Raw genomic sequence first — 17,721 nt, 5'->3', positions numbered from 1 at the left:
AAAAAAAAAAAAAAAAAAAGCAAGGCTCCAGTGCTGCTACACATAAGTAAAATAAGATCTTTCTAAGGTCATGGCTCAAACTCTTGATGATTTATCTAACATACCTCTCTAACATGCATTCTCTACAGGAAATATGGAAGTCTGATCAGCTCCTCACATCTGGGCTTACAGTTTCTTTCTTCTGTCAAATAGGCAGCTCAATGGTCACTAAGTGTTTTCAAATTTTCTGACAGGTTTTTCTTTCCTCAACACAGCCATAAGCCACAATACCCCAAGGTAGTTGGAGAGCACATAATCCCTAGTAGGTAAGGGTCTACAACCCCTTCCAGCTTGAAGAACTTATAGAAGACAGAGACCTTCACCCTTCAGCACCCCTCAAAGGTTTATGGGATTTATGTCTCTCAAGAGATAATGATATAGGAGGTAGGGCGTGGCACAGCTGGCTTGGGGAAATAAGAAGGAACTGTCAATCACAAGATCTCAGGGGAGAGCTGGAAAAGTGGGCGGAACCTATAAATTACAAATCTCCAGGGCTGCACCAGATGACTCTCAGGACCCACATGTAGAACTTCTTGTAAGTTCCCAGGAGATGTGCGTGGTATAAAAGAGACCAGATGCTATGGGGAGCTCACTGTCATGACGCCTCATTCCATCACATCCAAGTCAACATTTCGAAAGAATGGGTACCCCTGAATATCAACAAATCCTGCTTGAAGATGACAACCCAATCATTCCTTTGGGGCCTTGTCGAGAATACTCTGCAGGACACTTGCAGCTTTTGCAGACAGAGAATGCAGTGTGTGAATTTTTCTTTCCAAAATAACTTGGGAGAGATAATGGCCCAAGTTTAGATCAGTGTTATCAAAGCTCTCAACAATATAAAATGGAGACTTTCTGATGATCATCTCAAACATCAGTACTCCAAGAGTCCACCAGTTGACACTGAAAACATAATCCTCTCAAAATGTCTGGGACAAGGTAATCAGTGTAATTAGCACTCCAGAAAGTGCTGGTTGAATCTCCTGGCTGTAATCCTTCCTTACACACAATAGTGAGTTTAATGTGCCCTGAGTCCAGTAGTACATTGTCCCATTTTAAATTTCTATAAAGTATCCCTTGCTCATGAAGATAATTGAAAGTGAAACATTTCTGTAGTATTTGGCAGAAACCTCATGTTCTTTGGGAAGTATTCTTTGTTGCTGCAACATTAGAACATGAAACATTAGATCTCCATTTACATACTCTATAACAAATAATGTTCTGCTTTCTGTCTGAAATCAAGAACGCAGTCCAGGCTCAGCAGCACTGCACCTGCCTTGCAAGCACAAGGTCCCATGTTTGATCCCCAGTAAAAAAAAAAAAAAGTCCAACAAGAAAACTCTGATTAGCTGCCTGCTCCAAAACTCACTCCTTTGTCTGTACCCAATCAATACTGATGGGCTGCTTGTTCACAACTTTCATTGCATAAATGCAATGTTTTGTTTTTTTCTTAATTGAACCAACAGTATTTTTGTGTAACTTCCTTTCTCTATTGTCTGGAGCAAATCGAAGTCCAGAAGACCTAAACTGGATGAAGTTCTGCCTCATTCCCTGGTGTTCACTGCCCCCCTTTTCTTCACCAAATTGCTCCTCCCAACTTGAAGGGTTATATGTATGGATTTACTGTCAGTGCAGGGTCTGGAGGCCACTGGCATCAGGGGTTCCAGTGGCAAAGAATGCCACCCATATTCAGTGGCAACGTTCGTAGCACTTCTTTTTACAGTTGATGCATATTGTGGTCTGAGTCCCCCATCTGGTCTGTGCAGATGGCGCAACCAGCATGTCCACTGAAAGGTTTAGCTTGAATATATGGCCATTTGCAGAATAAAGCTTTCTCCAGAGGCATGCAGTTCTGCAGCAGATGGATTTATCTTCTGGACAAGGTATTCCAGAGCTCTCTGGTACACAAGAGACTACATGAATTAAGAGTTGAGAATCCTTGTTTAGTGCATAAATCTTAGTCTCCTTCTAACTCCATGGTACAGTACACAGGTCTTCTTCCTCATCTATTCATTTCATGGTAGAAAGCTGCTCATTGTCAAAAGAATGTATTATTGAACTTCATTGTAAAGGCTCTCAAAGGAGATGGAAGGCTCAGACTGTGTTAACTTGGTGTCTCTGCCCCTTATCAGGGCCTGTCTGGTAGAGGTATAGGTCGCAGAGGTGCTCAGAAAGAAGGGACCACAGAAAGGTTGGCTGTCTGGGAAAGCTGGCACCAGGGGCTCCCTGACTGGTGACCAGGGGCTCCTCCACCAGGGAGGATGGCCTGACTGCCTTTACTACACTGACCAGACTTCTGCAAGGTTCTGATAGTGGTAGCTCAACCAAGGTGGACATACGCTGGCTTCTTGGTGCCTCTTGGGGCCTGGTGGCTGGGACTTGGGTCTCCCACCCTGGATTCTTTGGTGTCTCTGGGTTTTTGGTGGCTGAGTCTGGGAAATTTGCCCAGAGCTACTGGGTATCTCTAGGTATCTGGCCAGACATGGTGAAATTTGCACTTGGCTCTTTTGAGTCATTGTACCCTTGGTAGTCGGGTTTAGGAAGACTGCATGGATTTCTTGTTTTGTCTAGGTGACTGGTGATCATGTCTGGGGATACCTGTCTAGGCCACCCTTCACGGCGGGGTGGCTCCTGCAGTGTGGCACAATGTGTCTGGATGGAGTCAGTCTTCTTCTCAGTGATTCATAGATGCTTTCCCTGCCTGGTATCCTGAGGCTGTGGCCTCTTGAAGTGGGGAAGGAGCTCAATATGTTTGCTGTTGACTGTTTCCGAGCACGTGAGCTTGGAAGGTGGCTATCTCTTGATTATGATGCCTATGAACAAAGTTCCATGTTCTCTTTGGATCTGTGGCCAAGGAAGTGAGGTCACATCTTGGGGTTCATAGCCTGAGTACCCTCTTTGATAAGAAGGCTCTCTGGCTCATCATTTTCTTCATACTAAATAAATCAGTAGCTGCTTATTTTTACTACTTTTATCTAAGTATTATCTTTTTATCATCTATCAATCTATTATCCAATTGTTAGTTTTTTTACTTTTGCCGTACTGGGGCTTGAATCCTGCATCCTCAAACTGAACTACATCCTTGGATTTTTTTTTCGGATACCCACTAATGGTCTCACTAAGTCACTAAACTGGTCAAGTTGGACTCCCACCTTGTGATCTTCTTGCCTCAGCTCCCCAGAATGCCAGGATTACAGACATGCACCATCTTGCCTGGTTCAGTGTGTAATTCAGAAACAGCAAAAGACAAACTAGAAAAGCTTTCAGTGGTATTAGACATTGGTGACATTTTCACTTTTAAAACATGTTGACACTTTGCACATGGTGGGCACAGTGCTGAGAGGTCTTCCATACAGTGGAGGGAGCCATTTTCTCTGAAGGTGGTGTGTGGGGCCGGGAAATTTTAGGGTGCTTTTCTTTCCTGAATTGATTGTATCATTTTCATGATGATAAGCAATCATAAGTATTAAGACATTCTAGAAATTTCCACTAATTCAGAAATAGAAATGTTGGCTTCAAATTGTAAGCTTTGGTGTAGCGGTGAGGGTAGAGGGTGGCAAAGCTAGCTGGGGGAATAGGTGGGACTTGTTAATTATAAGATCCCAGGACAGCATCAAATAATTCACAGGATTCCATATGTAGAATTTCCTGGGCATTCCCATGAGGTGGGGACAGCATAAAAGATGGGAGACCGTGAGAAACCTGCTGCCACGACTCCTCACAGTAGCCCACCCAGGGTGCACTTTTATTTTTGCTCTTCTTTGCCTCTTGGGTTCGGCTCAAGCTTGCTCTTCAGAGCCAGTGTCTCCCTTACCCCTTCTCACTTCACTTTTCAAACCAACTTTTTAGCACCGTTCTTGGCTTGTCTCATTCAATTCCCTTTTCAAGGCAAGAAGGACCTGGAATCCGTTTAACTGGCGAGCCACTTCTAAAGGAACTACTCAACAACAGTAGCGGTGGGCCCACAGCAGGTTGTGCCTCTTAGATCCACACGAGGGAGTGTTAATTACCCACTCCGTGAAGGAACTTAATGCCGAAGTTGTGTTCAATGTCATGACACGGCGTGAGGCAGGATAGCACGTGGTGACTGCGTGGCGACTGTCTGGGCAGGCTCTAGAGACCACCACCCCAATGGTGAGGGTGACCAGACACACATAGCACTTTGAAACTTCCTCGCGGCCACTTGTGATCACATCCTGTCCTCATCCCGAAAGCCCATGCATTCCAGGGGATAGTCTGCTGTTCCTAGATGTGAGCAGGCGGTACCATTCAGCATGTAGGGTTTTTTTGTTTTTTGTTTTTTGCAGAGCTTATTCTACAGTATAACCGTGTTCTTTTTCATGTGTGGGCTGTTATGCCTCTGTGTGGCCGAACCACAAACTGTTCATGTCCCCACCAGCAGATGGACTGTTGTTTCCACGGTAACAGGCTTTCACTTGGACCTGGGGAGAGTGCTCCTAGTTGCCTGTGATGGTGTGGGATGTGCTGCTGCTGTCCCTGTGGATCGGTATCTCCTCAAACCAGCCTCTGTGTGAAAAGTATGGGTGCAGGGGGCACAATGTGGAGCACTTGGCCTTGGGCACCTGGTTAAAATCTGCTGTGGCTGCCAGTTCATCTACCTTCCTCCCAGCTGTGCATCAGACTGGATTTTGAAAGCAAACATCTGGCCCACCTCCCTCCATGTCCCAAAGCTGTGGGGAGAGCGGGCTGCTAGAAGACTCAGGGAAGGGCACACTACCCACGTTCCTGACTTGCATCGGGCCTCAGCCCCGCAGCATGGACCTCAGTCGCTGGCTTTCACAGCAGCCATCACAAACGCTGACTGCAATTCTGAGGATAGCGTTAACCTCCAGTTAAGATCAGGTCTCGGGGATCTCACAGGGGTCTTGGCAGGATGGCCTGGCGACCTTGTCTGAGATTGTCTAGCCTTGTCTAGGGCCAGGCTCTAGCACCTGGATGCTGGTGCCAGGAGAAGATTACCAGTGTCTCCCAAGACTTGGCTGGGGTGAAGCCAGGAACATAGACTCAAAGACAGATTTGCCTCACCGCCCTCCAGATGGAGTGTGCGCATTAACCTTAATTACCAGGTGGCACAAGTCCCATCCACTCATTTCAAGGACATGACACCCAGGAGCACACAGAGCCAAGCTCAGCTCCCTGGGTACTGGTCCTTCTGGCCATCTGCCTGTGGTCCCCATCACGATGGCACCCCTCTCGGTACAGAGCCTGCCCAGGCCAAAGGTTCCCTCCACCATCTGCAGATATTTCAGTCAGGGACCCTGACCTGGGCAGGGAGTGACCCTCCAGACTGTCAAAGCAGCTGTAGGGTTGGGGTGTCACTGCCCCACGTGGAAAAACATCCTGCCAATTATAGGACACCTGGGGACAAAGTGAAGAATCCAAATGCAGGACCTGGGAACAAGTGTCTGGGCAGTGTTTTAGGGAAAATCCAGCAATAAGGCAGTCATGGTTCAAAGGATGCAGAAGGCCAGGGTTTGTGCATAAATTCCAAGCACTTCCTGTGAGGGACAGGAGTGCTCATGAGCGTGGAGCGTCCTATCTTTAGATTCTGCAGCCTTTCCCTGAGTGAGGCTACTCTGGATGCACGTGCTGCTTTGGGAACATTTATTTAACTCCCAGGAGATTTGATACCTCATGTATATGATGTCCCATTTGTTTTTTTTTTAAGTATGTAATTATTAATTCAAGTGCAATTGAAAAAAAAAAAAGATGAGAAACCTGCTTGAAGATTAGAAAACACTGTCCTTAGCATTGCTGCATTTCAGGAATTTCATCCTGGTCTCTCAGGAGCTGAAGCAAGGGTCAGGCTCCACGCCCTTCCTTCCCCCAGATGTGTGCATCCCTGCCTCTTGTCCTTCATTCACTGGGGTACGGAGGTCAGGAGGGATCCAGGATTGTTCTACCCAGTGCGCAAGATCAGTCTTCAGCATTAATATTAACTACTACTATTCATATGTATCAGTATTCACTGAGTATTTTTCCCCATTGTGTGAGTAGAATTCTTTTCATCTTCCATCTGCTTGGCTCCAGCCAGAATGAACCAGAAGTGGTTCTCTAGCTCTGCAGTTTTCTTGCTTTTCCTTTTGGTTTTTGAGGGATCAAGCCCCAGGCCTGGGGCTCCGTGACCATATGCTGTGCCCCTGAGCTCTGTGAAGGACGTGGCACATGGGGGAGCAATTTGTTCTCTGTCCTCTCACTTTCTCAGGTTGTGTCACTAAGGCGATGAAATCCACATAATGAACAGTATCTGTTTGAAGATCTGTCAACTGCCAGTTCCGGTGAGGCAACGTGGCTGGAGCAGGTGGGCCCGGCCTGTCGACTGAAGAGAATTGTTAACCACACACACAGGGCAGCAGCTCCCGAGCCTGACAGGATTAAACCAAGCCCTGCACCCGGTACCAATCTCCCTGGTACCTGATATCAATCTCTGGTACACAATCGAGTAGAACCACCTGGATCAACTAACAGAAGAAATAAAAGGGTGGCAGCAACTGATTGCGTGCCACTGCCCTCTCATTCTTGCAGTGGTTGGTGCTGCTCACAGGATATATCTTCTCTTCTTCCTTCAAAGTGCCCTTTTCTCCCTGAGCACTTCTTCTGTGCTTCTTCTTTTTATTTCTGCCCTAAAAAGAATGGTAATCTTTCACATCACCAACTGTCCTAAGTCATTGAATGGGACAAATAAGAACCTGGAAAACACTGGTAGTCCCACCCCACCGGACACCATGATCACATCTGCATTTTTGTCTCCCCAGACTGCTGTAGCTAAGTACCACGGTCTGGATGGCTTTAGTGATACAGTGCACTGTTTACTTCTAAAGGCTGGAGTTCCAGACCCAGGTCCAGCAGGGTAACTTGCTCCTGAACCGACTTCCTAGTTGGCAGATGGCTGCCCTGCAGCAGAACCCCCCATGGCCTTTCGGTATGTGTGCTCACAGTAAGTCCCTGAGCCACCAGACTAGAACTCCACCGTTACGATCTCATTTAACCTTAGTTACTTCCTAGAAGCACACCGGGGTTAGGGCTTTGCATACCCATGGGGAGAGGGGATTTCAGTCCAGAGGAGTCAACCCTTGCATACAGGGGTGGAGTCTAAGTGTGACCGAGGGGCACTGCCATAAGCGGTTCAGGCCAGGTCCATATGCAGGAGCAAGCAGGTAAGAACCAAGGCCCCGAGAAAGCCAACCACTTGTCACTGTGGGAATGCACAGCTGGCTGCAGCAAGACTAAGAATTCACTTGGGCCATGCTCCTCAGCATGGACCACAGGTCCTATAAATAGAGGTATGGCCATTATGAAGGGTAACCGGTCAGAACCACTTCCCTGGCTGACACATTCTGGGTTAAGTGGATGGCGGTAGCTCAGGTCAGAGGCAGCTTCTGAGGTCATAATCCCAGTCCTATGGGACCTCACTGGATGACCTCTGTCCTCTACCAGGTAGGTCAATTAGCAGGCCTATCAGAGACTGATGAGAGTACAGAAAGAGCTGATTAAAACACGACAGTTGCCAGTGCTGGGGTAGGGCTAATGGAATACACCATGTATTTAGGGCTTATTTGCCAATATCTAAACATCCCCAGCCTCCTAGAAACATCTAGGGCAGCGATGGAGAAACTTTTAGAGCTTTCAAAGCTGCAGCACACATGCCATAGGCTCACCACCACGAGTCTGAGGCAAGGACACAGAATGAAACAGCATGAAAAGAAAACATTTTTACCAAGAGAGTTCACAGTCACTATATACCACACTTTTATAAGCCAGCATAACCACTCTGCGGTGTCCTTTCACACTGCGATGAGCTTGGGTCCCTCTGGATCCCCTCACATAGCCTCTGTGTGAATGATTTTCTTCCAGCAGCTATACCTACAGCCTCCCAGGAACCTGCTGTTGGCCACTAGATCTTCTCCAATTACATCGGGAGCTGAAGGTGCATGAAAGTTCATATCACCCCGGAGTGGCCCATGGTAAATGACCGATTCCTGTAGACGTGGGGAGGTCCCACCCACTGTGTTCAGGGGGATGCTATAGTTTAAATATGAAATATCCCCCAAGACTCAGGCACAGAGGGCTCTCAGAGTGTCCAGAGGTTGGGCCTAAAGAGGTGATTGGATCATTGGGACGGATGTCATTAACAGATGAATCCACGGGTGGATTCACAGCCGGTGAGCTGGTAGGAGGTAGGGCCTGGTAAGAAGAAACAGGTCACCAGGGAGTATCACCTGCTCCCAACCCATTCCTTTCTGGCTTTTTCTGTTTTTCTCTGCTTCCTGCCTCCTATGAGATGTGGAGCTTTCCTCTTCCAGATCCTCTGCTAGCATGTTCCTCCCTTGGCATTGTTGACCAGGACCGAAGCCTCTGAAACCATGAGCCAAAGTAAACCTTGTTTCCTTAAAGCTGTGCACATCAGGCATTTTGTCACAGTGATGCAAAGCAGACTAACACAGAGGACAAACGCAGCTATGCAGTTTACACCCCAGACTACCTTGGACCTGGTGACACCTGTCTCTCCCTGAAATTGCCTCCTTATCAAGCTTGTTTGACTCCTGGCCCTACTCCCTTCTCCTCCCTGTTAGCTCCTCCTGGGAGCACTTTCCGCATAAATCCTTGTACAGGAATCACCATCTCGATGCCTGCTGTGGGTAACCTGACCCGAGACTGGAGAACATTAACACCCGTATTTATCCGAAACTTCCACTGCTAGCCAGACTAGCAAGTGATAGGTTGAATCAGACCTAGACTTTGCCCTGAAGGCTTCTGAGCCTATCTGGGCAGCAAATAATGCTAAAATCAAGACACTTCAGTAAATCACTAGGACGGGTCAGGAAATCATGTTCTGGGGAGAAAGCCAGGGGTGGGACTGGACAACCTTTCATCAATGCAAGCAGATGAGTCACTCGTACAGCTTTAGCCCCCTCAGCAGAAGCCAGGAACAGAGATGAGAGCCAGAAAAGATCTTTGGAGAATTCCCATGACACATGGAGGATGTATGTAGGAAATGTTTGAGAATGTTACTTTAGCAGAAACTCAGTCCACTCAGACTAAAAGGTGCAGGCAAAGCCAGGCGTGGTGGCGCACACCTGTAATCCCAGCACTCAGGAGGCTGAGGCAGGAGGATCGCTATGAGTTCGAGACCAGCCTGGGCTACATAGTGAGTTCCAGGTCAGTCTCAACTAGTAGTGAGACCCTGTCTCAAAAAACAAAAACAAAACAAAACAAACTGTACAGGCAAGGTGAAACAAGAGAAGTGGTCGAAGAAAGCATGTTGGTCACCTGCACACCTGGGATACGCTTTGAGAAACAGGAAGAATGGCTCATGGGAAGGCCTCAGGGAGAGAACGACAAAGAGGACCCCTCAGCTCACACAGAGATACTCTCAAGTGTTGGGAACTAATGGATTTTTTCTGACAAGATTTTGAAATTTGTGGAACTAGTGATGCCGTCGTTCTATTTTTTTTTTTTTTCCTCTTGGAACAGAAATGTCTGTAACTGTTATCCGATGCAGTTCCCATTGTATTTTTGGAGTGGATAGCTTATTTTCCAGGTCTACAGATGGAGGGGAATTTTTTCCAGGGCGACTAATGCCCAGAGTCTCCCCCATAACTGATATTCTACCTGACGAGAATTTGGACTTTGAATTGATGCTATCAGGTTGACACTTTGGTGATGTGGGAATAGGGTGAAGGTAGGCGGGACACACACAAATCTTTGGGGGCTGGGGAGTGGATTGTGATAGAATGAATAATGATCCCCCCAGGCCACAAGTTAGTGAATGCTAGCATGTGTGGCCAAAAGGGCCGTGAAGATATGATTAAGAATTTTGAGATGGAGAGCCGGTCCTGAGTCAGCTCGTGGCCCTAGATGCAGTCACAAGTGTCCTCATCAGAGGGACACCCAGGGACATGTGTAATAGCCAGAGGTAATGTGACTGTAGAAGCAGAGACTGGAATGAGGTGTTGAGAGCCTGGAAATACTGGCAGCCTCCAGTAGAGGAAGCTGAAAGCAGATTGTGCCAGGGAGCCTCAGAAGGAAGCTCAATTTAGCTCCTTCAAGTTCACTTTGGACTTCTAACCTCCAGAACCCTAAGTGATGACATTCGTGTTGTTTTAAGGCACCATTAGTGGCAACAGGAAATGCATACATCCAGTCAGCGTGTAACTATGACATTGTCATTTTGATTTTTACATCCTGTCTATAAAGACATAGCCTTGAGGGAGTAACCGGGAATGAGTCGATCAGGTGTACAAAGGCATTGTTTGGAGGAGAAACAACTTCCCGGTCCACCAGGCTAAACATCCCAGTTGCAGCAGCCCCAGCAGCCCCAGGAGGAGCCGAGCAGAGGATCAGTAAAGCCCACAAGAGGAGAGCAGGGTGAGCTGCTGCTTGTTCTTGTCCTGCAGGGCCCATGGCTCAAAGCAGCCATAGTGGCCTTCTGTTCCTTAGGGTCACTCTCAAACACCACAGTCCCCTTCACTTCTGAAGGTGGAGCTGTGAACAACACTAAGAATGACAGTACCTTTCTGCTGGTTAGGAAGGATTGGGAAACAGCAAGACACACACTAACACCGCAGCGCTGCTCCACAGTGCCATGCAAGGCATGTGGGGTGTTCAGGATCTGCACTCTCTGGACACGCATGTGTCGCCTGTCTTACCTACATTTTGGAGGGTTCTGAGACAGTTGCCCTGATAAATTCAATCTCTGTCTATAAATAGGGCTAAGCACGCATCTCCTGGAGTTTTCTTGTGGATCAAATAACAGCCTTGTCCTTGTCAGACCCACATCTTTTCCAGGGTCACTCAGGTCTGCTCAGATCCTGCCTCCTCCCCGAGTGGCACTGCTGAGATGAGCCCGAATGTGGACCTGAGTCCGGCTGGGTGCAGCAGCCCGCATCCCTGAATCACCTTCGAGGCTCACAGGTTGCGTATGGGGGATCTGGGTTCCTCAATCACCCATGCTGCAATTCGGGAGGGCTCCCTTCACCTCACACGAGGTCCCCGCTTGGCCTCGGGTCTTTCTGATCTTCCCCATGGATAAGCACACCCTTCTGCTGTCCTCCCCACAGCGGCTTCTGTCCCACACTGCAAGGCCGCGCAACTTGAGGTTATGCATGTCCCTTGACCGGTGGCAGCTTGGGAGGAGAAGCCGAGTCCTGTCCCACCCATTTCTGCTACACTCCTCAGACATTCTCAACCTTCCTGGAGACATCAAGGAGAAGTTTCCTCACCCCTAAAATAAAGAAACCTGAGATAAATATGACTATTCTAACAGGGACAGTCCTGGCACATCCAAGAGATCAGCTGAACTTGGAGTCAGAATTTCCGGAGAGATGATAATTTACAAGAAAAAAGATGAAAAGTTCCCTGAGTTGATGAAAGCCTTAATTTTTAGTTTAAAAAGATTAACTGCATGTAAGACATTTTGTTTGATTTTATTTATTTATTTTTCTGAGACAGGGTCTCACTATGTAGCTGAGACTGACCTGGAACTCACTATGTAGCCCAGGCTGGTCTCGAACTCACAGCAATCCTCTTGCCTCAGCCTCCTGAGTGCTGGGATTACAAGTGTGCACCACCACGCCTGGCTTGTAAGACATTTTTAACGGAAAAAGATCTACACCAACATTTTCTTGGTGACCTCTAATATCGAAGACAATTCTCTCAGGATAGAGAGGAGGGGAAGGTTGTCCACAAAGGAAGAAGGAGCTGTCCGTAGACTGTCATCATATTCTCCTGCACAGCACTAAATGCTGGAGGATGAGGAGGAAGGGTTTTAGGGTTATGAAAGGGAAGATTATAAACAAAGAATTCTATACTTAGCTCTGAGAGTAACACAAGGGCATTTTCAGACATTCAAGTGTTTTAAATATTTGTTGTATGCATGCAAGATAATTATAAGTGCTCCCTAGCAAGAAGAGATTCCTTGGAGAGGCCTCTACCACCAAGGAATAAATCGAAACGAAGAAGAGATATGCAGAGAAAAATAAAAGAAGTAATTATCTGTGTAAATAATTATACATCCAAAACAATGTAAATGCTAAACATACATTTTGAAAAATCACTTAGCTTGCTTTATGGCAAGATTTCATGTCTTAAAATTCCAAATTATTTCAATAAAAATTTGTGGGGAAAGGTGAAAGGAAATTAAATTCTTTGTGTTATTTGGGTAATTCTCCTATTATTTTAATATTGATAGAAAAATGGAGCGTTATGTATGTGCTTGCATACTTAAAGATAACTTTGGAAAAATGATTGTAAATCTTTGCAAAATATAATCCATAAGCTAAAAGACATTGTAAAGCACAGTTGTGGTAGGAAGAGTTGGGGACAGTGTCTCAAAAATCTATGAAGGTAGTAAGTGTGACCTCTTTACAGAGCTATTTCTAGCTCTTTTCTTTAAAAATCTTTTTTTAAATTTTATTTATTTATTTATTTTTTGAGAGAGAGGGCCTCACTAAGTTGCTAAAATGCCCTGGCTAGGCTGAAACTTTTGATCCTCCTGCCTCAGCCTCCCAGAGTGCTGGGATGACTGTCTTGCGCCACCACACCCAGCTATTTCTGCTTCTTAATAGAGAGGTTTCCAGCTAGAAACTAAACTAAACTAAAAGAAAACTACAGACTGAAACTGAAGGAAAAGTAAAAGTATGTTCCAGCAATGCATACATTTCTTTTTTGGATGGTATCTGCTGAAAATCTCACAACACAATCATCTACCTCTTGAAGTCACTGCAAGTGCTGCATCCAGCTCCTCTTCCCCACGAATTAATCTTGGACATTATTTTCATATGTTCACAGAATGATTTCATATAAATTTACAAAAAAGTCATAAAATTTAAAAAGTAGAAATTGTATAGGCTGTTTCTAACCACAAGGGTTCAAAAAACCAATGAGCTTCTTGATTTAATTAACAAAATAATTACTGAGTCAATGAGAAAACTCAGCTGCACTTCCAGAACATTTAGAAAGCCACTCTGAGGAGAACATATGGTAATCTTCTGGAGTGAGGAGAGGGACAGCCATCTACTGCACTTGGGCAAAATCGTGACCCTCATCTCTGAACAAAAGGACTTCAGTGCAATGAAACAAAGAACCAACAAAGCAGGTGTATAAACAGCATCCAGAAAATCTGGAAGATGAGGTTAGGAGGGCAAAAAGCAAAAGTTCATAATTAACAAAACAACATCAACAGGATTAAAAATAAACCCCCGAGAAAGTCCTTTGGAATGCTTTGAACCTAAATAAACTTCAGATGAGTTTAACATTGAAAAAAATTAACAGCAAATCAGTAGGAAAGAGAATGGGCTGGAGCCCCAGAGCTAGGATTAAAATGTAATGAAGCAGACAGATCTAAAACTCAGCAAAACATATGACAACCTCAGTCATAAGGACGCTTTCCTCTAGGAAGGATGTACTGTCAAAACCAGTTCAAAACGAGGCGAGGAACCCCAATCTACGAGGGGTGGTGGTCAGGTATCTGAGTGACCCAAGGTGGACAAGGCCACAGGCTGAACAGACCAGGTCCAGGATGCTGCCGATGTCCCTTGGGGCACTATGCCTGCCCTTGAGGCCACTGCTTCTGCTCTGAGAGCTAGGCACGGCCGAGTGGTACCATCAGGGTTCCCTCTTGGTGCTTCTAACAGACGTGTCTCTCCCTGTCATTTCTGGGTACAAAATGACAGGAACATGTTGCCTGTCAGCACTTGCATTGAGTAGCCCAAGCCCCAATGTCACCTGCTCTGTGCATGTTGCTTATGATCAAAGAGGTCCCCAATGTGCTGATGCATGATCAAAAGGCCAGTCTGTGCCTGCCTTCCAGATGGGTGTCCCCAGAGAACCAACACTACCAGGGGAGGTGACCGACAATTCTGGCTGCTCTGGCAGGTCCCCATGGCTCTGCATGGCCCTCAGGGTATGGCAGGGGTTCCCAGCACCCTGAGTACCCTGCAAAAGTCTCCAGGTCACGGTACCCTAGACTCGCTTACACAAATATGCTACATTCCCGAGATACCAGCTGGCCTCCAGGACATCTAGACTGGGACCATCACAGCATCTGGAATTCAGCCCAGGTCAGAGCAGAACCCATCCCAGCTTAATGTCTGATACCTCCACGGTGACTTCATTCCAGCCATTGGCTGACCTTTCCTCCCTCTGGATTTTGCTTAGCAACTCCATGGATCACCGAGGCCAACCTCCGAATCTTGAATCTTGGGAAGGGAAGGAGGAGTCTCATCAGCTCCCTCTTACAAGGCCCCTGGGTGTCTCATGTGGATGTAGCAACTTTCCCCAATGCCTTCCAAGGGCAACTCATTTATTTTTGATCTCTCAGAAACAAATGCCAAGTCCGCCACCCTTTGGATTTTCTGCCACATAGCAACAAGATCACATTTCAAACTGTTGGTCTCTATCTCATTCTTCACTGGGAAACTTGGAGGATTGTGGCTGTTCTCCGGGACCTCACCGAGCTGCCTCAAGCATATGTTCTCTGGCGTTGCTCATCTTAGACATATGGCAAAAAGGGACACTCTCATTTGATAGCACTTCCCCCAAATGAATGCAGGCTCCTCCAGAGAGCTACACAAAATGAGTTCCTGGGTCCCTGTACACTGACAAAAGTCCAAAGTTTTGTGAAGTAGAGGAGAGATATTTCTTTTCCAAGAATATATTTATTTGTTACCAGCTGTGAAATTGAGATGTCGTCCACAATTCCTTCTTACAGATTTCACCATGGCTAAATAGTAGCAAGAGGACCACAGGCTGCCAGCCACTTTGCTGAAACTGCAGAGGTAATGTTTGAATCATCGATCTTTATCTATAGATCTAGAACCAGTGACCAAGGTCATTATTTTAGAACTGGAGAGACCAAGGCTCAGTTAGGGGGAATAATTGGGTCGAGGGTTCCTAAGGCTCTGGTTGCCGGTGATTGTGGTGAGCCCCATGACACGGCCACTGAAGTCTCTGTTTCCTTGAATTGGTTCCAATACACAGAAGGCTCCAGCCTGAGGACACAAGGGACAAAATTCATCTTAGTGTTTTTCATCTTTGCACCAATATATGCTGGGCCTCTGTTCCACTGCAGGCTGAGTAGCACATATCAAGTCTTGGGGGTTAAAGAAAAAATCTAGGAAATTGAGACAAGACTCCCAAAGGTCAGACCCAATGGAAATTCAAAGAGGCAAGGGGCCAGGTTCCTTGTTTCAGTCATTATGATGTTGTCTCTTAGCTTCCAGTGAATGAATTTTATGAAGTTAAGGAAGTTTCTATTGGCCTGAGAAAAGTACTCATGTTATGTAAATTTTAATTTCTTTATATGAAAAGGGGGGTGATAATACTACTGGCCTCATGAAGATTATTGTAAAGAGTAAAGAAAGCATGTGACATTCTCAACACAGCAGCTCACACATAATAAACACTCAGTTTACACCAGCTAGTCCTTTTGGGGGTGATGGGGAGGGAACCCAAGTCCTTGCAGATGCTACGCAAGCACTCTATCACTGAGCTATATTACAGCCCTTTAAAATTTTCATTTGCAGACAGAGTCTATCTTTATTAGTTCTAGTATTCCAGTGATATTCAAGATTTTTATAAGATAAATGTGTTTTTCTCCTTTGTCCTGAATAGATAGCTTAATGTCAAACCAAATTTAGACCCTAGAATAAATCTACCTTGGCATACTATTTTTAAAATACTACACAGTTGGATTCAAATGTTAATATTTTATCAAGGGTTACTATAACCATTACTAGGTAAAATGGAACCTACTGGTTTATTTGTGTGCTATTCTTATTAAATTTTGTATGCAGGTTGTGATAATATTTTAGTACAAATTTTGGAAGGTTTCTATATATCTTTGTGCTCTAAGAGTTTAAATGAGAATTGTCTGTCCCTTACTTTTATGGATTAAGTGTTTGATCAGGTCTCTTGGAAATGGATGATGGATAATATTTTAATTTCATCTGTGAATGCCAGTGTGTTTCCACATTTTACCTCTCTGTACTGCAATCTGGAAAACTTATGCCTGCTTGGGAAATTGTCCTTATTGTGTAAATACTCAACTTCTGTGACATAAAATTGTATGTAATTCTCATATTGTTTGTGTGTGTGTGTGTGTGTGTGTGTGTGTGTGTGTGTCCTTCTTGGCTGTGATTCTTTGCTAATTTCTTACTGTAGATATATTTATTTGTGTTTCCTTTTGATCAGAAGCTTCTGCTTCATTGGTGTTTAAAAATTATTGATATTATCAATCAATTCTATGCTTTCTCATGAACTATTTTTCTCCATTACTATTTTGCCTCTTTCCTCAATATTATCTATTACCTTTCAATATTTTATCTTTAAGCATGTAATTAGAATATAGTAAATATCTGTATAGCTATAATTGGGAGAATAAAATCGATGTTTTACAATTAGATTTTATTTTTTCTTTTGACGATGGGCTGTTGTCCAACTTCCTCATTCAGACAGTGTAAACTGCCACCTGCTCCTCTCCTCAGCTCAGATGAATGGACAGAGAAGCAACTGGAACACACTAGGGAGAAAACTAATACACAGGTCTGCAAGGAATACCAGATGCTGGCCCCAGGAAGTCGAGGCTGGTTTGATTCCCACAGGGAGGGAAGGAGCCAAGAATGGGGAGTAGGGTAAAACAGTGGGGACATTTTGTATCCATTGTCTCCTTGAATTCCTTCCTCACTCTTCTGCAATAAAAGCCTCTGCACAGCTGACCATGGGAGACTGAGGTTTGAGGCAAAGATTTCCCTGTCTCCTTTGGCTCTGGCTTTGAATAAGTCTTTCCTTCCACCCAAATTGTCTGCTGTGTTGTCAGTGAATGACAGGCAGAGTGGACCTTAACTTCAGGTAACCTAGCCAGCACATGATTTTAAGCAATTCTAATGTGTTATCGTGTTTAAGTTTCCTTTTAAGAAAGAAATGGTGCATTTGCTGAAGTGGTTGCAACCCACTGTGAATTCTAGGTAGACCCCAATGGAGAATCCCTCCCAGGCACACTTTTGTATTTTTACTACATGAGAGTGACTTCACAGGCTGTGTACTAAGTGTTATTGACTGGTCTTAAACCTTTGAGACACGATCTTGCACACACATCATCTTGCAGCCTGGAGACCTGGAGACTTTTCCAAGAGAACCTCTAGTTCAATCCCTTCACTGCCATGTGGCATGCAATGGCTGTGATGCAGGAGATTAGGGCTGGCAAACCAGCTGAACAAGTGGGTGTGACCTGTTAATCCCAGAGGCCCAGGACAGATGCACAGAACACAGTTCCCAAGCCCTGCCCCTGGGACCAATCAGAAAGGCCAATCCTCAGTTCTTCTGAAGCAAAATCAAGCAGGTTTTTGACAGGACAGCCTAGCTCTGATATCAGCCTGAAGAATGAGGGATATGAAAGACCTCTGCCATTAACCTCATGGCCACTGTGAGCTCTTTCAGCAGCCATTTCTCACTCTGCAGAGTGTACTTCTTGTCCTATCTTTAACAAATATAAAACTTTGCCTGTGTTACCCTGAAAATGAGACCTAACCAGAGATTAAAAAATGCCAGCCCCAATCAGGCTATCCTTGCTTTGTCTGCAATTACAGAGCAGCCACCTAGCAAGAGAACAGAGGTATAATCTGCAAGACACTGGACATCACCATGGTAATGACCAGTTATTAA

The 17,721-nt window shown here is 45.4% G+C and overlaps 1 long non-coding RNA gene across 3 annotated transcripts; it reads left to right on the top strand.

The window, feature by feature from the left end:
• Positions 1-7,830: 7,830 nt before the first annotated feature.
• Positions 7,831-16,754, top strand: LOC104860131. Of its 3 annotated transcripts, none has more exons than XR_779593.3 (4): positions 7,831-8,024; positions 10,258-10,974; positions 14,771-14,837; positions 16,512-16,754. It is a non-coding gene; the product is annotated as an uncharacterized LOC104860131 (long non-coding RNA). The 3 variants fall into 3 exon arrangements; XR_004516202.1 differs by lacking the exon at positions 7,831-8,024 and having other exon boundaries at positions 10,218-10,428; positions 10,832-10,974; XR_004516201.1 differs by lacking the exon at positions 7,831-8,024 and having other exon boundaries at positions 10,218-10,974.
• The last annotated feature ends 967 nt before the right edge of the window (positions 16,755-17,721 follow it).

Source organism: Fukomys damarensis, unplaced genomic scaffold (assembly GCF_012274545.1).
Source record: "Fukomys damarensis isolate Sample0158 unplaced genomic scaffold, DMR_v1.0_HiC HiC_scaffold_7, whole genome shotgun sequence".
Lineage (NCBI taxonomy): Eukaryota > Metazoa > Chordata > Mammalia > Rodentia > Bathyergidae > Fukomys > Fukomys damarensis.
This window is presented reverse-complemented; position numbering and strand designations above follow the sequence as displayed.